Here is a 26,075-nt window from a genome sequence, read left to right as displayed (position 1 = left end):
CTCAGCCTTTTGCTCTCGGGAGGGGCACTAGGCAGGGGTGCCCGTTGTCCCCTCTGCTTTTAGCTCTTGCCTTGGAACCGCTCGCCGCCTGGCTCCGCTGGGAGCCCTCGATCAGAGGGATCCGGTGGGCCCCGGGCTTCGAGGATCGGGTCTCGCTGTACGCGGATGATATTCTTTTGTACCTCACCTCGCCGCGACAGTCGCTTAATGTTCACTTTGATGTCCTTACTTCCTTTGGGAGAAACTCGGGTTTGATAATTAACTGGTCCAAATCTTGCGTGTACCCTATCTCTGGTGGCCTTCCCCTTTTGCCGCCTCTACTTCCTATCCAAACGTCTTCATCCAGCTTTAAGTACCTGGGGGTATATGTTTCGTTGGACCCGGCGGTCCGCTATGAGCAGAACCTCCTGTCTCCACTCCGACGTTTGAGGGTGGATACGGCTCGGTGGTGTAAGTTGCCCCTGTCTCCGCTTGGTCGCGCGGCCCTGTTTAAAATGATGTCCCTTCCCAGATTTCTTTACGCACTTCAGAACTCCTTTGATGTCATTCCGGTGGCCTACTTTCGGGAGGTGGAGAGTCTGCAGAGGAGACTGGTTTGGGACGGGCGGGCGCGTATCGCTCTGGCAAAGCTTACTCTCCCCTGGTATGACGGGGGCATCGCGCTTCCTGACATTAGACGGTACTATTGGGCCTCCCAACTGTCGGCAATTAACCATGCCACGTATGCTCCTGGTCTGAACCCGGCGTATGAGATGGATAAATTCCTGCTTCCCGGCGGTAATTATAACAGAGCGCTTTACTCCCGATCGGCTGGTAGGACCCTCACGGGCCCTACTAGGATTGCGGTACGGGTGTGGAAGGCGGCGAATGTAGCGATGGGCTGGAGTGAGCGTTTAACGTGTGCTACTGCCTTGTTCGCCTCAGACCGCCTGGGGAGCCTCTGGACGACGAAAGGCTTTGAGCACTGGGACACGATCGGCATTAGCAGAGTGGGGGATCTGTGGGTTAAAGGCGCGGTCAAGACCTTCGCGGCGCTCCGGAGCGAGTATGAGCTTAGTGAGAGGGAGTTTTTCCGCTACGCTCAGGTTCGGCATGCCCTGCTCTCGGTTTTTGGGAAAGGGACCACGGTCCCTGTTTCTTCGCCCCTCGAGGACCGCATACTCGACGGTCACGTTCCCGATAGTACTATCTCTTTGATCTATAAAAAATTGATAAATAATCGGGCTGACCTCTTGGTGCGTCTACGGGAGGCATGGACGGGGGATGGGGTTGAGTTGGACGACGAGGACTGGCAGTCCGCGCTGTCATCTCCTAAGGAGGTTGCCATCCCGGCCCGTCTCTGTTTGGTCCAGCTTAAGATTCTCCATCGCGTTTATGTGACGGGTCCCCGATTGGTCTCGATGGGGTTTTCTGAGGACCGGCTCTGTAAGCGTGGCTGTGGGCTCAGTGCCACCTTTCTCCACATCCTGTGGGAGTGCCGCGAGGTGGTGGAATACTGGCGTCAGGTGCATGAGGTTATGAGGCGAGTCACCGGGGTCACGCTGTTGCCGGAGGTGCGTCGCTGTGTCCTGAATGTGTGGGAGCCCAATGACTATAACGCGGCCCAGACTCGGTGGGCGGCCCTGGGGAACATGATAGCAAAGAGGGACATAGCGCAGCTTTGGGGTTCGCAGCGGCCCCCCACCGTGTCTGTCTGGAAGGAGAACATGGACTGGTGCATGTTCCGGGAAAAGACTGTGTATGTGGCTCGTGGTAAACCCGGGGCTTGGAGTAGAATTTGGGGGCAGTGGAATGTGTATCGTGGAAGTATTTGTGCTCCCCCCCTGGTGGAAACGTCTGAGGTAGCCTTGTCCCCCTGATCCTTGATGGTTCCTTACTTATCTGGCACATCTGAGTATAGATTTGGTATTCCCGTTTCTCCCCCCCCCCTACCTCTTAGTTCCCCTTCTTCTTGACTGCCATCGGGTGGTCGGGTATGGAAGTGCCCCTGCTGTGGTCCGACGCCCATCTCATGTCTTCTTGCCTCGCTTTTTGTTTTAAGTTGTTATTTATGTTAAAAGGGTGTATCCTGATTTTCCTTTATGTGCAGTCTGATCTTCTGTAGGGTGCGGAGCCCCGGTGGGCCAGTCATTGTGTTTGCACTGTTTGAACTTTTTACCTACTAGCGGCCGGCCCAGGCGGTTGTAGGCCCGTGCTTGTACCCTTCTTTCTGCACAATAAAAATTTTCAAAAAAAAAAAAAATGTCACCTCAAAATGCCAACGAGCAAAAAAATACATGAATATGGTCACAGAGGTTAGTTTGCCCTCATCAAGAGAAGCAAAATACCCGCCGAGAGAAAATACAACTTCAAGGTATACCAGTCAATTTAATTTACACATAATTTCAGTTTCATATTTCTACACAATTTAAGATAACATTCAGCCGAGAAGGGGAGAGCAGCACCTCTTTGGTGGTGAGTGGTGTAGAGTGCTCTTAAAGGTCCGTCGGTGATTCGGACAGTAACTGTGCTGAGATAATACACGTGCTTAATATTTTTTTTCCTTAAAGGTGACATAAAATTTTTTCCCAAAAAGTGAATTGAAGTACCTGACTCCAACATTTCACTGCTTTTGCTGAACGTCTCAATACTTTAGTATCTGCCGTAAAATTGCATGTTTCCGTGTTTCTTCGTCCCTCCCCCTTCCATGATTTTTTTATGACCGTCTTCAACAAAATAACCTCCACCCCACGACCACCAGGCAGCTCGGCGCAACCACTGCTATTTCTCGTGCACCAGTTAAAATCAGATTGACTTTCGTTCGTCCACAAAAAAAACACAAGCAAACCCATGCTTATTGGGTTTTCGTTTTACTCACCGCAGAAAGTGGGAGTCGTGCCTATTCTCTGGCAACTCAAGCATCGTTGAATCCCTTTCGACCCTCTCAGCATGGGGGACTCGGGCTCTTAGGCTTTCCTTCTTAGCAACAAGCATCTGGTGCTGCGGATCGATGGGGCGGTGCAGCCGTGTGGCTGGTAGAGGAGCAGCCTGCGGTGTGAGCTGCGCGGCTCCGAGCCCTCAGACATGGAAAACAACTAGCACAACAGCCAAGGTGAGCGTACAGGGCAGTGCGGTGCCTGGGTGGTTGCAGGGCAGTACGTCTAGGGGTGTTGCGGAGCATCTGCATCGGCCATTGGACTGGGGCGGAAGTCCATGCAGACCCGGGGTGGTGGAGGAGCATCTCCACGGGGCATTATATCTGAGGATGCCACTGTCGGTGCACAGGGGGCGGGCCACTGCTTGGGCCGTTAAAGGTGGGTGTACACCTGAGGGAAATCTAACCAAGGGATACCGCTGACCTCACGCGGGTTGTATAACGGGGCACCACATGGCATCACAGTGGGCAGCTAGCTAGTGCGCCTATTGCTGCCCATTGGCACATTTGTGCTGTCCTCAGTGACGAGATTAGCGCCTCGAGAACTCAATGATGTCAGAGTTGTGTCAGGTGCTACAGTGCTGTGCACATGTGGCCTTTGCTGTGAGTGACCAGCTACCCCACAAAGTTTCACCCTCACCCACAGCACATGCCGCCCGTGTGCCGGAGGCGCCGTTCCCCCGAGGCGCAGTGGAGCTCTGTGGGGACGCCCGTTAGAGCACTGGGGCTGATGTGATTAAAAGCCTCCTTGTTAAGGTGTTCTTGTGTATCCAGTTAGTGTTTCACGTTCTGCAGACCTCAGGCATGTCAGAGGCTAAGCAGCTCTTGGTACCGGTGTACAGAGCAAGGTCTGCTCGGAACGTGAAAGCGCGCCATGCACGTTCTGCCTGCCTGCAGCCCTTCCTCCTTTTGGGTCGGCCCATCAGGACTGGATCCTTTGCTCCACGGCTTGTTTACATAACATGCCTACTTTAAATAAGAAATTGCTTCACGACAGCCGTGAAGCAAACGATCCAGTCCGGATGGGCCGTCCCAAAAGGGTGAATTGGCGGTAACAAAGAAGACTCATTTTCAATGGGAGGCCACCGTTTACCAAAAATAATGACGCCTTCCAATGAAAATGAGGGGCGGGGCTTCAAGCCCCCTTCTGAAATGAACTCTCTCACAAAATCTCTCGCCAGCATGCAGCGCATGCGCTGCAAAGCTAGGCGAAACCTAATGGACGTGTCCTTGTGTGAAGTAACTGGTGCTCATGTAAAGTGCTCCAATACCCTCGGGTCGAGTTCGCGCTATATAAATCTGCAAAAAGACAAAAAAATTAGGTATGAATGGCACAACGCTTCAAAAGTGGGTGAAGCACGAAGCTCCTTGTATTGCAATCTCTCATTTCTGGGAGAGCACCATGCCTTCTGAGTGATGCCATGTGACTTTTGCACGCACACACAGTCTGAGAATGTCAGAGAGAGCTTTCCAGACCCAGTGTGAGTCAATAAGGGTCTACTGCGAGAGTCCACAGGGCCAGTGAGGCAAACCTTCTGGGGGGGGGGGGGCCTTCTTCTTACTCAGCGCTGTTCCTACACCACCAGGGAGCTATGCTTTCAGAAAGCCAACCAAGTATGATGCTTCAACAGCTGTCTGCTGAGATGTCCTGCCATCTCCAGAAGTAGAGGAGGTGGAAGTTTATGTTTCCGGTTATGGTTAATCAAGATTAGTGACTGGAGTGGTCTTCCCCAGAAGTCTGGTTCTTTAGGCGGCGAGTTACAACTAAGGAGCATATCAAGGGAAATCACACCACAGTCTGACAGGTTTCCATGCATCCATGCCCCGGGTTGCTCCCTGAACCATCAAGTAATATGGGAATCGCCCTCAAAATGCTTTACTGCCTGACATGGGAAGATGGATCAGCGATTCAAGCCACAGAAACGGGGATTCATTACCCTCAACCACGTGAGAAGATTAATCATTTTTCTTGGTTGTGTCAAAGGCAGACTAGTGTCGAGCTGCCACAAGGAAGCAAAGGAGGGACTTGTTTGTTCATTCCTGGCATGAGAATGCAAGTGAGACGGAAAGTGAGGTCTGGTTCCTGAGGAAGGGAATAAAAAATTAATTTCTAACAGGGAAAACAGAGGAAAAATCATGAAGCAAAACCTGAACTCTTTGTAAAGTCAATCAGATTATTCAGTGTATGCATTTGTACATTTGTAAATCAATAGCTACTGACTTGGAGCCTTGCAGCATTCATTTGTTCTAAAGGAGAATCCATGTGTATGACTGCGGAGAGGGGATCTGGAATCAAGAATACAAAAAAACAACCTAACCATATTCCTTGTTTTATTTCTGCTGGTGTATTTGGGTGAAATACTCCAATGGGAGGTGATGGGAATATTTCATTGTGCACTGTCCTGTCCATTAACATCTAATAAATGTATACGGCTGGTGATTTACCACTATAACAGACATTAACTGGAGCACCTTTTAAAGAAGGGTACACAAGGTACATTTACATTATCATGCTGGAGGCACAACTCTGACACAATGAAATCTCTTATTAACATTGGTTGAGCGCAAGCATTATTGCCCACTGAAACAGTGCAGAGTCAACACTAGGGACCTCAGCGCAACTAATCCTTCTGCAGCCAAGACACTGGGTCCAATGATTTGGTCTGCCCAGAATGACTATCAGCTCCTCAGGAAAAAGGACACCTGGGGCCGTATTACAGAGAGCGCCCAAGGGGTGCAAGAGGTGTTTGCACCCGCTTTGCGGGCCCCGAGGCACTTTGGTATTACAGAACGGGCTGCAGACGCTTGTGCGGCCCCTTCTGTAATACCAATAGTGCTGGTGCACATAAAGCACTTCCTGCAGGGGGCGTTCCATCATTTGGATGGGGGTGTGTCCGATGCAAATGAGGGAATCCCTTTGCCTCTGCGCCATATTAAAGACGTAGGTGCAGAGGCAAACAAGCTGTCAGGGGGTGCATTGACAGCGTGTCACCTAGAAGGTGGCACACTGTCAGTGCTCCACCTGATGGCAGCCCTCTGGTGGGGGGAAATGGGGTCCCATGGACCCCACCCCCAGACATACCCTTTCAGGCAAGTACAGTCACTGACTGCACCCAGCTGCAAAGGGATCTCTAATTCCCTTTGAATTTGCAGGCGGGTGCCGCTTGCGTTGTGAAAACACGGAGCGGCTTCAAAGCAGCCGCTCCGTTTATCACAGGAATGCTGTTCCCGGGTGGCAGTGCGAGTTCACGGTTGCCCTGGGGGCATTACATTCCATGTAATATGGTGAACTTTCCCTGTTTGCGCCTAGTTCACCTGTTTTAAGGTGCGGAGGCGCAGACAGGAAAAGTGCGCCCTTTACATAATAGGGCCCCTGTTATGTTGAGAGGGCCTGGGTGCCATAAGAACTACTTTGAATGGAATTATTCAGAACCATATATGAACAGAAGTCTTCAATTGGCAAGAAAAGGTGTGCCGCTCTGCTCTTTTGGAAATGTTCTGAAATACTCTGGGAGTTATTTACAAGGAAATCGCGGCACTGCACGCAATTTAGCAGCGCCGCTCTGCATAAATTAAAAAATGCAGGGATGCACCGTATTAACAAGAATACGGTGCACCTCTGTGTTTTCCCTTGCACTGGCGCTAACAAAAGCTGCTTAATGCCAACACAGAAACACTTGCGCCAGAGTACTAGGGTGCCTGCATTGCACGATGATTCCCTGCAACACAGGCACCCTTGCACAATGGTGCAAGGGTGACTGTATTGCAGGGATGATTGTTTAGGTGCATGAAGGGACATCCTCAAAAATATAAACAATCTTTAGAATGCAGTACACATAGAAAGAGCAAAACGAGGAGATATAAAAGTATTTCTCCTCGTTGCACCAATCTAAGGCCTGCTGTTCAGTGTCGTTAGTTTCTGACACTGCCTCAGATTTACAGATCCATGTAAATCTGGGGCAGCTTTAAAAAGCAAAGTGTGTATTGGTGGAAAACCCACAGCAACACCCATTGCACTCCCATTTCACACGGATACCTGCGTGAAAGGGCCGATATTTACAAAGTGGCGTTAAGTCACGGAAAGTGGCTTTGTGCCGCTTTGTAAATATGAAACAGGTCATTGAGCCACAAGACGTCCTGGTGCTGCAAGGTCCTTGTAAATATTCCCCTCAGTGTTTTATTTACCAGTGGACTATAAGATCTGCGAGCCCTTTGGAGGTACATCATGATTTTGGTAACATTCCTTAACAGAGCCCCAGGCTCATAATATCAGGGCAAGAACCCAAAAAAGGACCCCCGAAACCTAGTCCAGGGGGCAATTGACCACTAATACCAAGCTATGGTGAGACTTAAAAGCGAGTGTCTGCTAATTAAAGATCACATACACTGGTCTTTTCTTTTTACATCTAACCATAAATGGGAGAAATCCTACCACGCATACTCGGCATAGCCCCCCAGTCAATTATCCACATTTAGGGCCCCATACGGGACATCACCCTCTAGGGCAATTACTTTATGTCATATGTATGAAATATTCATCCGTGTTCTGTGGATGTGAGACCCGGAACAGGATTAACAATGTACTATGGAGTACTAGGTGAATGTTGTATAGAATGGTTGCTCTCTTTTATGTAGTATTTGCCCTTCCTTTTGGCTGTGCCATCATGCAGGCTACTGTCCTTGGAAATCAGTCCATGAGTCCCCATAGATGTCTAGGTGGAATGATACAATGTACACCCTATTCTTCCCCAGATCAGCCAAAAAACAGTACATGCGCTTACCTCCCCCTAGTATTGAGCTGACTATTGCCTATAAACCAGGACATCTAAATCTAGAGAGCCTCGCTTCTCAGGACAGTCTGATTTCCAATGCTTATTGTTCCAGCCCCTTCCCAAACTATGGAAAAGTCAAAGAAGAACGAGAAAGTCCAGGGAAGGAGCAGAAACATCTGGGATGATACACTCAGTCCTTACTGGAGACGTCTTTGAATTTTAATGGTAACTTGAATTTTTCCTGGCTTTTGCTCCCCATTAGTCTACCCAAAGTAGGATAAATGTGAACCCCATTGAGTCAGTTATGTGCACTTTATCGTGAATTGAGCAGGACATCTATATTCCAGCCCAGAAACATGTTTGCATGGAGCAGTATCTGGAGGTTGCTGATTCCCTCAAGGGCAGGATGAGGGGAGGAACTCTGGAAGAATTGACCTTTCCCGGACAAAGAGGAAACTGTAATGCCCAGCCTGGGGCAGAGTAGGCCCTTATTCAGGAGATAACAAGTAAGGCGTAGATGACTGAAGCCAGCGTGGAGGTTGGCCCACGGAAGGGAGTCACCTGAAAGCAAACAGGACCTTTGCAGGTGGCCCATGTTATGCAAATGGCGCATTTTAATTGTTTGCGCCAGACGCACCTTTTAAAAGGTGCGCCTGGTGCAATCAATGAAAATGCACCGCATTATGATGAATGAGCTATGCCAGGGCAGCCGCAAACTCACACTGCCCAGAGGGCAGCACATGCCTGTGAAAAACAGAGACGCAGCTTTGAAGCTGCTCCATGTTTTCACAGTGCAGGCGGCCACCCGCCTGCACTTTGAAGGAAGATTAGAGATCCCCTTGCAGGCGGGTGCAGTGAGTGACTGCACCCACCTTCAAGGGGATGTCTGGTGGAGAGTCCCTTTCCCCCCTCCAGATGACTGCAATCAGGGGGTGCTCTGACAACGCTCCACCTTAGGTGGCACACTGTCAGAGAGCCTCCGGAGAGCTCCCCTGCCTCTGCGACAGAGTCTGTAATACGGTGCCGAGACACAGTATTCCCTCATTTGCATAGGGCCACGTCCCCATGCTAATGAGGGAACACCTTCTGAAGATAGCGCTTTATGGGTGCCAGTGCTATCGGTATTGCAGAAAGGGACGTCCAAGCATTTTCGGCCCCTTCTGTAAAAATGCCCCGTAGGCGTGCAAAGCTGGCTCAAATGCCCCTTGTACCCCCAGGGCACTTCCATAATATGTTCCCTATGGCATTGACATCAATAGAGTTGATGATCTGCAAAGAGCATTGCATGACTTTGAGTGCAGTGAGCCTGCACCCCCAACCTGCTCTGTATCATGCTTAGCTTTGTGGGAGCACATACTTGTAATTTTCCAAACTGAGTGAAACATCGGTTTTTTTCCTTTTCTCCTGGGTTTTTGGCTAGTGTCCAACTACATGAGGCCAATCTGTCAGGAATACTAATTCTGAGACCAGCTGGGCTTGTAACTGATCTCCCTGAATTGTGTACATTACCCAAGACACTGTAAGATCCCCAGTAGCCCTACTTAGGAAACGTATTTTGACATTGAGAATGTGTCCTCTGGGACCCTGAAACATCATTAGCGGCCTGAATGGGACCGATGTTCTTTTTTGGGTTTGGTATTTTTTTAGACTTCTAATTTGGGCTATTTTGAAGACAATGTGGGCCAACAGGGCTCAAATCCATTCAGTTTTTTCCTTTTGCAGCCAGAGGCAACTCAGAAAGAAAGGCAATGGGCAGACGTATTGTAAGAAGTTTGATCCACTGCAGCATTCTGTCTGAACCGTTGTCACACTGGGACTTGTGAAAATAGTCCATAGTAAATGACTCAAGACCTGAGACTCCCACAGTTAATTGAGGATGTCCAATCATTTCCCCACAGGATAAAACTGCCCATTGATCTCTGAGGTAATTGTATTATCGTTACACAGATGTTTAAATTATTATTTTTATAAAAGATAAAGCTCTGACTGGATTTTGAGTTTATTTAGTATAATTACTTGTATCTCAGTGCCAAAGCCTCCACCATCTCCTGGAGTAATCCTTGACGGTTTGCCCTTAAAATCTTTGACGCGTACCAATGGTGTTACTTGGACATTTAAAGGGAGTACAGTACTATCCGATAACTGGTACTTGACCAAAAATGCACGCAGGAGAATGCGGGATACTGGAAATATTCCCTAAGGCAATGTGGTAATGGAGCAGCTCCTAGCTAGAGTGTTGGCAGCCAGGTTGGGATGCCTTAGGTACAGGAACTAGTAGCAGCCAGGACTCAACGCAGAGAACTCCTTAAGGGACCATTTTGCCTTCTGTATAATCAGTATAATACATATCAATATAAGGCATCTCAAGGTAGGGATGTTCAGACGGAAACCGGGAAAGAGAGCAGACCGGGGAGAGTCTGAATGGGAACATGTCATGGACCTGCAGCAGGGAGAAGAAAGTCTCATGGGGGTTTGGATGTAAGGGGTGGAAAGTATTTTTGACCGCTCTCGGTGCAATTAACAGAAAGAAAGGACTTATGAAGCACCATGTAGTCGTTGCTGATATAACAACTTTTGGATAATTGTCTTTTGGAGCTGATAGAGCTTGGCTGCCTTTCAGATTGTTCATCATAGGCAGCTGGCTACTCTGTGAATGAGCTGCAGCAAGGGACATGGTCAACAGCGCGGCACCTGGGGTGGTGGAGAACTCTCTCTCTACTTTATGGTTAGAAGTCAGATCATGGCTGCACTCAGGGCTCTAGGAAGAGGGGGAAGCCTAAGGCAAACAAGTAATTTCCTAAGGAACCGATAAACAATCCGATCAAAGATTCACAATGCAAATTGCAGTCACTTGGGCCACTGGAAAGGCCAAAGACTTGTTCCACAGGAAAGAGAAGTCCCGCATCAGGGTGCACGGGGATCATGGGGCAAGTGTCATAACTTTAAATCTATTGAATAATGCCATTTAAGTTCAAATACCGATAGTAGTTAAGTACAGTGAATTGTCAGCTTAGAAACTTTCTGTAAATCATTTTTTTTCACATTTGAAAGATACATGATGCAATAAATCAATCTTTATAGAATTTTGCAGGGCCTTTATCAATCAGATTTGTATACTAAAGTTTCAATAAATATAAAGCTGCCTCACTTTGGTAGCTGGGCCAGAGTGACAGATAATTTACAGAGAAAACATGTATATAAAGAGTGGAAACAATATAATACAATGGCACAAGAAAGGACTGAATGCGCACATAAGTTTAGGTAAAAGGATTAAATGTAAAAAACTTACCAGAAAAAGACATTAACAGTTATGATGGAAAAACAAAACCTCTCCCCTGAAATAGGGAGGTGTGAAGCAGTAGTCTTTCACTCTACTAATAGCCCAAAAAGAATCCTGTATAGGCACTGAGTGCCAAGAATAACCTAGTCTTGAAGGACTGAGACTCAGGGACGAATTATATCTTGGCAGTATAGGTACTCTGTCATGACGGGGTATGTATTAAGCCAAGATAATGGTCTGCATGCCAAATTAAGATGCAAGTACACATTAGGTTTAATCATGGAGCAGACTGCTTCGTCTCCACTGTGAATAAACCCCTCCAAATGGCCTGGGGAGTAAGGGTCATAGGAGGCAGATCTCTAATTCCACCCACCTAATTTAGATGGAAAGAATTAAAGGTCAGTTTTCACTGCCCGTGGCCGACAGGAAACCCTGGCAGTAAGGGGCAGCAAAAACTGCTAAAGGCTCCCCTTGCCATTAAGGAGAGGACTCCCATGGCGATCGGAGCATTTTATTTTTTATTTAAAAAAAGAAAGCCCAGCATCAGGATTTTATTTAAGAAAAGATAAAAGAAAACAATTTGGTGCAGGGCTCTGTCATGTTGCCAGAGTCCTACACCAAACTGTAAACAGCATTGACAGGAACCCCTTTGATGGAAGATCCTGTCAATGCTTTAGAAATGGCTGCCAGCTTGGCAGTCATCTCTAAATTTGGCGGGTTGAACCTATGTCAGGGCGGCAGAGTAATTTACTCACTAACAGAGAAACGAACCGCCGCCCTATATGTAAATCAGCCCATAAGTTAGTTACCTTTGTGCATCTACTTTGGGATTCTGCAGATGTTATGGCATGTAGGGTATAGGTACCTGGATTTCTTAAGTAGTTGTGTTTTCCGGTTCATTTGGGACTAGTCTCAACAACTCCTGTCCTCCCACAAAGTTGTAGGGATGGGCCCTCCGCAAATTCCTATCAATGCAGGTTTTCTCTGGTCAGCAGGCTTCCTGAATTGCAACATCTACAAGCCACACTAGCTTTCCAGGCATCCAGGTTGCTCCAGTCCCCAGCAGATGTAGATTCAATAGACTGAACTGCGACACATGAGGGTGTCTCATCTCACTTTGTGGAGCACAAGTTCCGGAGCAAACACCAACACAGCAGGCAGATCTGCTTCAGTTTCCAGTAACTTGTAAACTGACCTAACTTAAGCTATGATGCTTTATCTGCACTCTAGCATACCAATGGAAATTAACCCCAATGCAATCATAGCCAAAGCCCATAGGTTATCCTGTTCGTCCCTTTAAGATAATGCCAGTCATTCCCCAGAGTCGTGTCCGTCAGAGTCCTCTGTAAGAATTCAATCAAATACGTATAATCCATCAGCTCTGGAGATGGATCTCATTCTCTTGAATCATCTTCCCACCCTCCCACCAGGTCAGCAATTCCTTGTCCTTGAGTAGTCCCTCCCTCACTCTTTCTACGAAGCAAAGGTGCCTAAAAGAGACCTCCCTCTAGACAAGAGGTGACAGACAACGGATCTACCTGTTTAACAGGTTGCAGATTTGGAATGGCTTCCACTGCTACCAAATTCTATGAAGACTGTATCTCATCCTTTCGAAGTTACAGCTTCTTAGAGGAAGGATAGCGGAGGGTTTAGGAAAGTACTACGAAATGTGAACATTAACCATTTAACTTGGCAGTGGCGGTTCCTTTGCTAAGGCGGAGGAGCTTCGCCCCACTGCCAAAAATGAAATATAAAATGATAATAACATATTGTTATTATCATTTTATTTTTCCTATTGCAGTCAGTAGCTCTCGAGTGGGCGGGGTTGGCCAGAGCAAGGGGAGGAGTGGTTTACATTCCCTAAGTGCACATGACTGCTTGGCTGGCCCTCTCAGGCCTGCCAAACAGTCATGCGCACTTTGCATCTTCCCCACCAGGCTGTAATGCCCAGCCTGGTGAGGAACATGCTCAGCCTCCCTTTACCCATCTGAGCGCCAATCTACGGTGCTCAGACCAATTACAACGCTGCGTTGCAGTGTTGTGATTGGCTCAGGGGAGCCTAGGAGCCTGGGTGCTTCCTGCTGCCAGGTGAGATGAGAAAAAGGAAGAGGACGGAGGAGAGGCGGTGGACGGCCATCACATGTAAGTGGGGGCTTATTCTTTTTTTTCCCAACATCCACCTCACCATCCAAGTCCTGTAGCTGCCGCTACTGTAACTTGGTCACAGTAAAAAAAAGCATTTACAATGCAATAGGTCTCGCACTGACATTATTTTGAGCTATTGGCATTGTAAATGTCACTGTTTATTTCCCCTTTGTGAAGCATTAATCAAATGGTGTAATGTAAAATGGCAATCAGCAGACAACAAGACATCACATTACACAACAGAATGCAATATTAGAAAACATGATGTAACACTGTGCAGTATGGTACCACAGTACGCACACCAGATCAGCTCCACAGACGACTGCACAACAGCACAACACTGGACAAAGGGTCACCTTGGGTGCATATCGGTCAGAGGAGTTGGGGATCTCTAAGGGGGTGCCACAGGGCTCCTGTTTGAGCCCCACTCTTTTCAACATCTATGTGGCCCCCCTAGCTAACATCATGAGGTCCCACGGTTTCATCCCAGTGTCATATGCGGATGACACCCAACTCCTCTTTCCTTTTAAAATCCTCACTGCTGAGGTTAGGAACTCCTTTGCCCAGGGGATGAAAGCAGTGGCTCACTGGATGGCATCTAACGTCCTGCAATGTAATGTTGCCAATACGGAAGTGATGCTGTTCGGGGAGGCTAAACTCCTGTGGACTCCTGACTGGTGGCCTCAAGATCTCGGCCCAGTCCCTGAGCCCAAGCAGGTAGTGAAAAATCTAGGGGTTCGACTGGACCAGGAGCTTTCCCTAAAACATCATGGCAACCAAGTGGTGGGCTCTTGTTTCCACATCATTGGTTTGTTGCGGAAAGTGTTTCCTTTGCTGCCAGACTCTACTAGAAAAACCTTGGTGCAGGCTCTAGTATTGAGTCGATTGGATTACTGTAATGGGCTATTACTGTCGGCAAATGAAGGAGTAATCTCCAGACTCCAGGTGGTCCAGAATACCGCTGCTCGTCTTGTCTTAAACCAGCCCCCTCGCACTCCCTCCAAACCTCTGCTGGCCAAGCTTCATTGGCTATCCATCAAACAGAGGGTGAAGTTTAAAATCTGTTGTATTGTACACAAATGTTTACATGGGAGAGGCCCTGCTTACCTGTCCAACAAATTCTCCCTCTATGTTCCCACGCGCTCTCTGAGATTCAGTGAACAGGCCTTGCTGTGTGTACCCAGAGCAAAAAAAGCAAGACAGGGAGCTAGAGCCCTTTCAGTTGCTGGCCCAATTCTATGGAATAGCCTCCCAATTTCTTTGAGACTCTGTGATGATCACCTCCCTTTCAGGAAACAATTAAAAACTTTCCTATTTCAAGACTAACATGATATACTGCTTGGACTCTTTTCTTGTATTATGGTTGGCCAAAGGCGCGGAGATACTCCTTTGGGAGTCGATTCCAGCCCGCTATAAACTCGCAAATAAATAAATAAATAAACATACAACATGGTACTGTGCTGAAAAACATGTCCCAATAAAATGCCATCACACCAGATAACATGATACCACACAAGACAACAGAACACAAAACTATACGACGCGCAGCATACCACCAAGTTCAACACCAGAGATCCACATTATAGCATTGCTTTGGACAACATAAAACATGGTGCCACAACGTACAACACAACATGGACATTACACTAGAAAGTATGAAGCCACAGTGGAAAGCGTCATGGCACCATATTAAACACATGGTATAACTTTGGTTAGCATGACATCACAATGAACAGCATGGCATCAATGTCGCTAGGCTGGCAGTTCCTTTGGCTGACCAGATACGTATTTCCAACTTGTGTGGTTAGAACAAATGAAGCACATTGTTACCCAGCACAAATGTATATAAGAATACCGGTTGGGATTTTCTTTCTATCTTATACTTTGTCCTCCTCCGCCCTTCTTATTCGTACATTCTTTGTATATTCTAAGGATAGACTATCACTTTATCCTGTATTGGATTTACAACCTATCGATAATCATATAATTGTACAGCGCCATAAAATGTATTGCAATATGTAATGATCTTCTGAGACGGGAGATATATAATATGTATACGGGCTATTCTACTCTGTTTTGTTTTAAAGTTCCAAGAAATAACAATAAAACAAATTTAAACTAAAAATAAATGAGTGAAATTGACGAATGAATCGAGAATGAACCCAAGAATTCTGACCCCATAGGAAGAGCTGAAAATGGTGACCAGATTACATGCCAAGATATAATGAGGTCATTTTTGTGAGAGGGTGTAATCCATTGTGGGCAGAAGCAGACTTGTTCAATCCAATATATCCTGGCTAACCCCAGACCCTCAGGGTAGCCTCTAACAACATTCTTCTCTTCAAGTATTCTCTCATATGTTCATCTTCTTCTGGGGCATCAGTTCTGATGCAGATCTTATGCCCTCTCCCAAGATGCAGACTTTCCCTTCCAGTCCTTCTGCAAAGTTGCAAAGGAAGCCATTGAAAGGGATGTGCATTGATGCTAATACTGTCCCCCACCAGCCACCTCCTGAAAACATGTCACTTAGTTATATCCTAACTCACCACCCCAGGAAAAACACCAAGACTAATTTGCTTGCCTTTGAGTCTTCTGTTTTTAACAATGTCAAAGGTCTTCGTTAAATCCAAGTGTGCCTCAACCATAGCCAGGGCCGGCTTTAGGGCGGTGCGACCGGTGCCACCGCACCGGGTGCTTGCTTCACAAGGGGGCGCCTGTTTGCTTAAAAGCAGCTGCTGCCTCGTTCCTGGCCTCCAGCACTTTTCAGTCGACAATTAAAATGTCAAGGAAACTCCAGCGATTAATGTTCTTCCTGGCAAGATCGGAGTTTTGTCTAGTAGAAGTTTTAACTCGTGGAAGTTTTGAAGGTAGCGCAGAGGGTTAATATGCCTACTGCAAGAACATTTACCATGCAGATCACAAAGTGAATGCAATGTAAAACAGTTCAGTGGATTACTGCTTTTGTCAGAGACTTCCTTTTGTTAGTTGCAGTTTACCGTGAGCTCTTAACGGCCATCAAAGAACTGCGTGCAAACATTAAGGTATAGATCATAGCGTATGGATTTTTTGCCTAATGTTGCAAAAAGGGTTCATTTGGGTACCAATCAGTTCTTGTTATTAAAGAGAGCCCTAATCCATTGTGCTACATTTTAAATTCAGAGTTTGTGCTTCTCCAGACCAAGTACTCATTAACTGTACTGCCTACCTGTATGGATGACATGTGAATTCCCCCCCCCGTCCTATGTAATATTTACTATACACTGATTTACACACCTATGGTTGAATAGAGACATTCAACCATAGGTGTGTAATGCGTGTGTAATCTAAAGTGCTCTGGCACCATTCACTTTTATGAGTGACGCTATAAAATTAATTAAATGCATCTGAGAGAGAGGTTATGGAGAGTGTTAAAGGGTGGTAGTGAGGGTATCCGTGACTGAGGTGGTCTTTGGGGGTGCCAAAAAACATTGTCGCACTGGGTGCCACAAGTGCTAAAGCCGGCCCTGACCATAGCTAATCCTAAATTAAAGCTACTGAGTCAAACAGCTCATAAAGTCAGTGAGTCTGTTTGACACGACTTGCCAACTGGAAACATAATGGAGTGTGGCCTGTAATTTCATTGTTAAAATACCCACCAACATAAAGTTATTCTACTTTTGTATCATTTGCCGAACATTTCCAGCCATGCTGCTCCCGTGTGGTTGGCAGGGATCTCCCTCCAGACACTGTGTCAAATACCAGTATATCTGCTCTGCTCAAACATTTTGTCAGCTAATTATCCTAAAATGTTTTTTTTTAAATAATGTAATATGTTGACTGCAAGCAAGAACAACACTGATATTTATAAGTGCAATGCTAGAGAGCGAATATTGAGGAAAAATGCATTCGAGGCAGCGTGTGTGGCATTGTATTTGTAGTTTGTCAGTTGTACTTGTGCGCTATAAAGTCTGTTCCTAAATAGTACTTAGAGTGCATTGTGAAAAGGGTCGAAACTTAAGACATGTTTTATACAATTATGCAGATTCCCGTTTCAAACTGCATCTATTAAAACTAGTGGAGCAAAGAGCAATTTTTTTGCTTGACCTTTTTGGAAAAGCAGCGGATACACAAACCCCCCATCCTCTTTCCGCCCACCCACACTCCTCGAGGCTTGGTAACATGATACATTGTGCTGGTCTTGTGTCTTTGCTTGGGGAACACGCATATAACCCCCACTTGGCCTATGGCTGAACAAAGAAGGCCTGGTGTTAAACTATTTTACCCGCATATGGCGTTGAGAGGAAAAGGCTCTCTTACAGAAATCCACAGTCAGGTGCGGCTTGAGTGAAAGGGAGAAAGACCGAGCATCCTTAGCGCCAGCACAGCAGCATGAATCACGGGGTGTCCCAGCAAACCGCAGGCCCCAAGCAAAAAGCTGGGCCAATAATTAGCCACGTTGGCTAACTCAGGCTAAAATCCAAGTGTGCGCTGATAATGCTAGTAGTCATGCACAGAGGCGTGTTTATTGTCCGTACTGACAAAGTACTTTTATGCCGAGTATTTAAATTTAGTACTCAGACCCGGACTGGTTGTAGCGGGGTATCATGCATTGTCCCAGGTGGAGGCCGGTGTTGCAGAAGTGGGGGGAGCGTTCTTTTGTTGCTAGGGGGTGGTTTTGCAGCGTTACTGCAATATCGACCCCTACAAACAAAAGCAGCAGTGCTTCACACTTGCAAACCCACCCGCAGCCAATCCCCGGGGAAGTGGGATGGTGGGCGGTGGCTGGTCCTACAAAAAGGCCAGGGCTGCTTCGGGTTCCCAGTACGGCCCTGTTAGCATTGCGAATACGGAATACAATGGGTAACCCAATCAACCCTAGACGGCTTGGGTAATGCAAAATAAACAGGTAAGTGTGCCAACAAGGGATTTGTTTATGTAAATAGTTTTAACTATTTTTACTTTTATGCCTAAAACAAGCTTTTATGATATACCTGCAAATTCATTTCTTTTGAAATAATTATCTGTGCACAAACAACTCATATAGTTTAGTTTTCTAAAAGTATGAATTCATAAGCATATGTCAAAAAGAATATATGAACACAATTTACCAAAGAATAATATATCAAAACACGGGTGTATAGTGTTAGCATTGCGTCATTCTTCATAGTCAGGTGATGTCACGTGTCAGTCGCACGGACCATAGAAATTACTTCTGGATTGATGTATTTATATGTTTAGAGAGGGGCTTGCAGCCTTGAGTTGAGTTCCGTGCGCTCTTGCGCCAGCCCTGGATGGCACGCCACTGAGTGTAAAGGTGTCAAAGTCATGAACGAGCAGTTTCCTTTGTTTACCTCAAACACATTTCTCATAATTAAGACCACATATCGCAAAACTTCTTGTTGAACTTCTTATTGCAGAATCCTTTATTGCAACTCTGTTTAAATTCTGGAGGAAAGTTCAAAAGTAGAATCTGTACCCTGCTCAAGAGTTCTGTGTGCCCTGTGAGTTAACATGCATATGAGAAAATTGTGTGTGTGCTTGCTCCAGTTGAAGGAGACCGAGTCTGTGTGGGAGTGGAAGTGTTTGAGCCCTCCCATGTGTGTGCCATGGTTTATGTTGTGCATGTATTTGAGTGTGGGGTCATAAAGAGATGCGACATCTCCTGTTAACTGCCTCCATTAATCAACCTTTTAAAAAAGCTGATCCTTAGGTCAATACAGCCTGTTAAAAAAAGCTGGTGTCAATCATGTTTAAGCTGCTATCAAATACGTTCCAGCGCCCAAATTAGCAGAACAAAAACACAGGTTGCGAGAGACCTTTGAACTCTCGCTTCATAGGCCAGGGGGGCACCACGGGGCTGCTCTCTCAGCAGAGAGGCTCCCTTCAGCCGGCATCGGAATCCATATTCAGTCTGCGACTACCAGGGAGAGACCCGTGGTGCCTTGGCCCCCCTCCCCACACCCGTATCAATGCTGAGAGAAGCTGTAGTTCGGCAACAGTGGGGGGGGAGTGGAGTTGGGGGGTCTGGATGGATGTAGTTGGTGCGTTATGTAAAATAGCTAAACACTGATAACGTCTCCCACTAGCAGCGCAGAAACGGCTCAGTGATGGGTGGCTGCCCTAGGGGAGGGAGGGGTGAGAAGAGGGGGAAAGAACGCGCCCTCACTTCTGGCACCGCTGAATTAACCCTAACCTCAGGTGGGGCCATCTGTTTCTAATTAGCATGGCCGCGCTAAGGCCATGCTAATTAGAAACAGATAGCCCCCCTAAAGATAAGAAACTGCTTCACGACAGCCGTGAAGCAGACGAGCCAGTCCGGATGGGCCGGAAGAAAGGGAGAAAGGGCAGTGGCGCAAAAGCATCCTTTTTAATGGGAAGCCAGCTTTTAGCATAAACGCTGACGCGATCCAATGAAAATGATGGACGGGGCTTCAAGTCCCCTTCTGAAATCTCCTCTCTCGCTTTAGGTCTTGCCAAGCGTGCAGCGCATGCGTTGCACCGCTAGGCGAGACCTAAACATTAGACACTTTAAAAGTGTGGGGACTAAAGAATCAAGGCCATATCATACCACAGTTTTGGTCCTTTCTTTTTAATCATCCAAATTACGTGTATTTGATCGTGCTAGTTGTCACCGAAAGTCTTAGTAAGTTTGACTGATTAGATTTTATGTTAGACAGGTCCAACACATAGATGCTGAAAGGCAGCTTTCTATGGCTACTACCATAAGAATCCTTTGTCTGCAGCCGTTCAGCTGGTCCAAGTTTAATAGGACAGCAGATTAGTACATATTCCCTTGCATGACATTAAACTAGCCTTTGGTAAATGTTATTCTTACATAAAAATGGGTAATAAGAAGGTGGCCTGGCACTGCAGTAAAGTGCACACACACACACAGATTATCCACCTGTGTTGTATTCAATACACAAATACACAAATATCTCTTTTATTGAAGACAAAACAATCATTTATCAGACACACTGAGGACTTCTTGAAACAGGTATACTAGATACCTTGGGAATAATGCGATATTCTTCTTATTATGGACTACTTTTTATATCAGGAAACATTTTTCCTTTAGATTTAGGGCACTGTCATACGCCCCAGGTTTTCCCTCTCCTATGTGAATCATTTAATATTTTTTAAAGTAAGGAAGCATGGAACTCAACAGAATTCTCTTTGGACAATATCACATTCTATGGCTAATGTAAACTATATATTAACTGATAAACGGTGTACAGAGAACATTAAGCCTTGAGGAAGTGACTAGAGTCCTCATTTAGAGTATTCAATAACAAATAAGACAGAGTACCCTGTCCACCAAACTTTTGATGTGTCTGCCCTATTAAGAGGCAGATGGACTGTCGACTTTCTGTCTGTGATGCCTGCATTGACTCCGTCGTAGACAAGCTTAATCCAAAGTCTTGACAGAGTACTGGTGTCTGAGAAAGCGCATCACACTGCCCACCGTAATTAGGCTGATGGTCTGATGTCCTTTTTATCTATTCACCACCAGGGAAAATCGGCAGTGACAAACAGAAACATTTTAATAATGACCTAAACACCTAGGGGAAGAACTAGCTGGGTGTGGGGGTCATTATTTTTTCAAAAGTAAACTCCCTGTTTGGTAAACTGGCATAAGAAATAACTGCGGTCATCACCAAAATGTTGCCACCTTTAAGAAGTATATCCATGAATGATGATGGTTCCACTGAAGGTACAGAGATCACTGCTGTGCTGGCAGTAATTCATACATTTGGTGGGCAGTAGTGGCGAAGTAACATCCTTTGCCAACATGATGGACAGCGGGCTGTCCACCAAACTCTAAATAATACCTTTAGTCTCAAAACATATATTGGGTGATAATTGATGTAGAATAGGTACTAAAAGCTGGAAACTTTCTGAAAAATTAAAACTTTTCAAAATCTGAAAATCGGTGACTTGTGACTTTCAATGAATTCTTTAGCAGTGATAGCCTCAGTGCATCAGGCAGAGTTGCTAGCATTAATAAAACAAGCATTGGCAAAGCCAATACATCCTGCCTTTGTGACCAATTGGCTTTACCAATGACTTTAAACATACTGTGGAAAAGAGAGGCTGCAGCTTGGCTAAAAATTGGTTTTAAAACCCCCCCTACGGTGTGGTCACCGCTAACGCAGGTTTTTTTATGTGCTTTGATGCGGTCAGCTCTGATGAAGTTCTTTTAAAAATGCGGGAGTGGTGTGGGGATGAGGCAACAAGGAGAGATTGAGCAGGAAGACAACATGGATGAGAGGCTGGGGGTGAGAGGGCAATGGATGGTAGGTGGTGGAAAACTACATGGACAAAAGAGGGTGTACAAGGGTGAAGAAGCACATGGACAATGGAGGGTGGGCAAGGGGGGAAAGCACCTCGACGGGCGAAAGCAACATGGGGGCTGGTTGAGGACAGAAGCAACACAGAGGGGGTTGGGGGCCCAAATTAACACCAAGGGCGCAGAAGTGTAGAAGATACATGAAGGCTGCAGGGGGAAAGCACATGGGGAGGGAGAGTAACGCTACGCAGACAGCTTGTTGATGGGAGATGCCAAAGGGCAGTAGGGGGACATAAGTAAAGTGTCCATGCTCCAGTGGAGGGACAAAGTTAGGCGTTCACTGTAAAGCACACACAGGCAATCAATATGAAGCCAGCAAATGAAAATGGCAATGAAGTAAGAAATGATTGACTTCTCAGCTCCCTGTAAGGTGACACAATTTCTCGCAACGGACCGCGCTACTCAGGCAAAACTTAAAAGGCTTTGTTAGTTTTGAATGGCTCTACATGGGTAACACATGAAAACCATGGCTGCAATGTCCTTGGCACCAAAGTAATAATATTAGTAATAAATCTTCCCAAAGCCACACGATCTATCATTCAAATGTTCGCTTTAAATATATTTTGGAAATTCAGTCATTTCTCACCAAACATCAGCTTATGAGTTCTGAAAGTACATTTTCATCTCAAATACAAACTCTCAATTTGTGTATACATATAATAATTCAACAACGCTAAAGATTCTAATTTAGTAGGGTGTGTTGCATATAGGAGGGCATTTAAAGATAGCTGGAGAGTTACCAAACCTGCTTTGGAATCTGTGTCTCAGTGAATCAGGAAAAAAACTATTTGTCCATGTGGCAGCACAATACATCAACCACCTGTAAGACCTGTATATCCAGGGAAGTCAGGAAAGTTATGTGAGAAAGTTGAATGGATTGCAAAACCTTATACTTACGCTGTCAATGTCACAGAATGTTTGACAGATGTTGTTTTGTAAATATTTTCCCTAACAGTAAGGTGGAGTTAAAGGGTTATCCTAAACCCTCTTGGAACAGAAAGGTACTCTTGAAAGAATATCTTAGGAGGCTACAGGGATATTCCTATGGTATCAGGCTAGCACTATGAGATGTCCAACTGATGAACATGACAGGTTTCATTAAAACTTTGGTGGAGAGCTGGAATCCAGAGCAACTGGGCTGGTCAGGGAGATGTTCTGGCTTGTAGGGAAGCAATGTCTTCAGACAGACTTAAAAGGCGGTGTGAAATAATTGTTTTATTAGCATAACCATACCTTACATTAGCCTGGTTTTCTAATCATGATAATGGAAGCCCAAAGCAAATATCAGTCTTTGAAATCCTAGCTCCCGTATGTGAGAAAGTGTTGATTAGCTCACACTGTTGTAAATTGAAACGACGGTGTGATTAAGCATTCACTAAAGACATGAATTCCCCTTTAGGACCAAGTCTCTTTCGTTATGTTGACTAAAGTCTGGACTCCATTTTGTATTGTCATGCCTCCACGTGCGTAGCACGAGAAGAGTCCTATCTTCGTGTTAGTTGCTCTTGCAATCTGCCTAGTAACAGTCTATAAATAGCTCCTTTGTCCGTCTGGCGCATGCCCAGACTTGACCACATCTGTTATCAGTTAGTCCTTGCTTGACCATGTTTTCGCGGGCTCAAGGAGTGTGTCAGCTCCGCCCATATATTGATTCTGTATCGAAAATGACCATAAAAGGTAATATTCTTTGCCTCATGTTGTATCCACCCACTTATGAGCCCCTCTGTTGTGTATAAAAGGGGACCGTGTACGCAAGTTCTTTGTGCTACTCTATGCAATACTGAAGGGTGTTGTATGGATTGTAGGACCACCCTTAAGGGTTAATAAACTTTGTCTTTGTACTTTGCAGTTTCCGTGCCAACTTCCTTATAGATTCCATTGCAGGAGAGCGAACCCTTGTGTCCTGCGGGCCTAGCTGGGGCCTGTATTCATCAACACAGCCAAAAGTGTTTACATTGTTACTACTGAAGGGCGGCTTCTTCCTTTCTTTTTGGTCTTAATTCCCTGTATAGAACTCCACATATTTTTTAGCTTGGTTTGTGCTATACACAAATATGACATGCATGCATACTCAATCTCCGAACACCAGAGTGCTTGCTTCGTTTGGCTGCAACCACACGTCTGTTTGCAGAACTGGTGCAAAACCCCTTTAAATATGTGTCCTTTTTCTGTATAAGCCGCATGCCTCACTCCCAGTTCCCTGGTGGGGAGGGGGGGGGGGGGGGGACTGTGATTCAAAGATTATTCGTTTTCTTTCTGTTAATAAACCCTGTCAGACCACGATTGGTTTATGAGAAATGTTTCTTTGACAGCAGACTAACCCCTTAAAGAATTAGCTAAACTTAAATTATTATTAATTAAGTGAACTGGGTGCTACGTGTCCGCGAGGCTCTCTTCACAGTCCATGTTGGCTAACTCACAGAGGGCCTTAGGGAAATGCCTTCATCTGGGTGTTATGGAATCTCTTCAGAAAGGTTTCTTACCAGCTTTCAGGGTGAAAACTTCAATGAAAAATGGCAGGAGCATAACACATGCCCCTGCAGTGCAAGTGCTTCCATTTCCTATGGGGGAGAGATGCCCATTCAGCCTAAGGCCTATGAACTTCTGCGAAATATTGGAGTTTCTGGGGCCCCTTACCACATTCTACAAGGCCACCCCCCCCCCCCTAATTTTACATTACGCCACTGATACACTGATGCCTCACTTCTTTATCTCAGTAAGCAACATGTAGTGCTAATCGATGCTGCCACCGGTCCATGCTTCACTACAGAGATTTCTGCACTGTATAGTCCCACAAGCATTGCTCCCACTTCCATGTGCCATTTATCCGGGGCACCTCACCTGCTCCTGGGGTTGTGACCAAACCTCGTCCTCTCTCAAGGAATGCACAAAAACAAAGCATGCAGGCCATGCAGAGATCCCCAACATAAGCCAGCCATGCTTTGGAAGGTGGTGGATATGTGCTCTGGACTCCCCTGCTGCCTTCCCACTCTTCAGCTTTTATTTTGCTCTTTGTTTTTCCATTCCAAACACCCAGGGATCCAGCGCAAGACGCTTGCAGGGATCCCAGAGTTTCTATCCTGAAAATAATAGTCCCGACACTACCCCCTCATCTCCGTCCTTCTCAACCCAGCCCTTACAGATTGACGCATTTCCACCTCAATCTGTAAGAACTAGGACAAGCAGGACTATGAGTTGGCATAAAGAGGAATACTCCAAATAACACTACTTGACCCGTTCTTTATATTCTGGCCCGATTATAAGAGGATTGTTATATACAGACTTAAAGGATTCCCTCAGGTTTGAAAGCCAGGGTATCTCGGCAGCCCTGTCAAGTGACAAACAATAAGTATTGCAAGTTCTGACAAGGCCAGCCTTGGGGGTTCCCCAAACTTCTTTCCACACTAACAGTGGGGCAAACCCAATCAGATCCTCCAGATATGGTAGCCTGAGTTCCTCATAGCATATAAATGTAGCAGTACCCCCAGGAACTGTCAATAATCTGCTGATAAAATTATTTTCAGCTTGTTGGAGGATCACCGGTTTGCAATAGCCCCAAAACCCAGCGCCATAGACCACACCCGAAATACATTTGCTTCTATACAAACACTGCATTTCAGCCATTGGTTTGTTTTTCTACTAATGTGCAAACCTGAATATGAACTCGGTACTCCTATTAAAATGCTGTGTTATTGAAATTAAGAGTGGGGTCCAACTAGAAAAAATGCTAAAATGAATTCCTAAATAATTCAAGGCTTTTACCCTTGATACATGAAAATCTCCCATGACAAAACACTTGGACTTCATGCTTGGACGGCCACAGGTCATAATATAGGGATTTGAGTAATTTACCTGAAGGTTCAGGTCATCCATGTAGGCTAAAAACAAGTCCAAGGTGGTCTGAAGGCCATTTGCTGTGTTGACAATGAGTTCTGCGTCATCGGCATATAAGATAATGGGTATAAACTTATTTCCCATAAGTGGCAGGTCTTTTCCATTCTCGATTAGGTGTTTATTAATGCCATTTATGTAAAGCAGGAATAGGAAAAGAGCCAAGATGCCTAACAACCCGGGTGGAGCTCATATGAGGGGAACATTGACCTGAGGGACCGTACCACACCCTTACTGTGAGATCCTGATGTAAGCATCTATTCAGGGTAAGGAGTTCTGTCTCAACCTCCATCCTACCCAGCAGGTCCCATAACTTGGAGCGATTCACTAGGTCAAAGGCACATGATATAGATCAATAAAAGTCAAATGTAACGAACCCTTTTCAGCCTTTACATCCTTTCCCACTGTAAGGTAACTATTTAGGCATTGTTCGACAGTGCCAATGCCAGGTCTAAAACCAAATAGGACTTCCATCAAAACATTGTTTGTCACAGCTCATTCTTCTAAACAAGACAGTAACACTCGGGCCAGGATCTTGGCGTTGGAATCCATTAGAGAGATCGGCCTCTAGCAATTCTTTGAGTTCTGTCCCCCTTTTTTAGGTCTCGCATAGGCAGCGCATGCGCTGCCTCTACAAGGCATGAAGTAATCAGTATTACTACTGAAACTCCACCCATTGCATTTGTCTTCGGTTTGTTGCTTGCCATTGGTGGAATCTAACATTGCTTCTTCTTATCTTGCTCA

General features: G+C 45.9%; 1 protein-coding gene across 1 annotated transcript in view; it reads right to left on the bottom strand.

Annotated features, from left to right (window-relative positions):
- The window catches only part of LOC146866453 (17-beta-hydroxysteroid dehydrogenase 13-like), a 294,735-nt gene that overhangs the window by 170,047 nt on the left and 98,613 nt on the right, over positions 1 to 26,075 (bottom strand). The window lies entirely within an intron of this gene.

This window comes from Triturus cristatus, chromosome 2_1 (genome assembly GCF_964204655.1).
Source record: "Triturus cristatus chromosome 2_1, aTriCri1.1, whole genome shotgun sequence".
NCBI classification, from domain to species: domain Eukaryota; kingdom Metazoa; phylum Chordata; class Amphibia; order Caudata; family Salamandridae; genus Triturus; species Triturus cristatus.
Note: the sequence above shows the minus strand (reverse complement) of the source record. Positions and strands in the feature narration are given on the sequence as shown.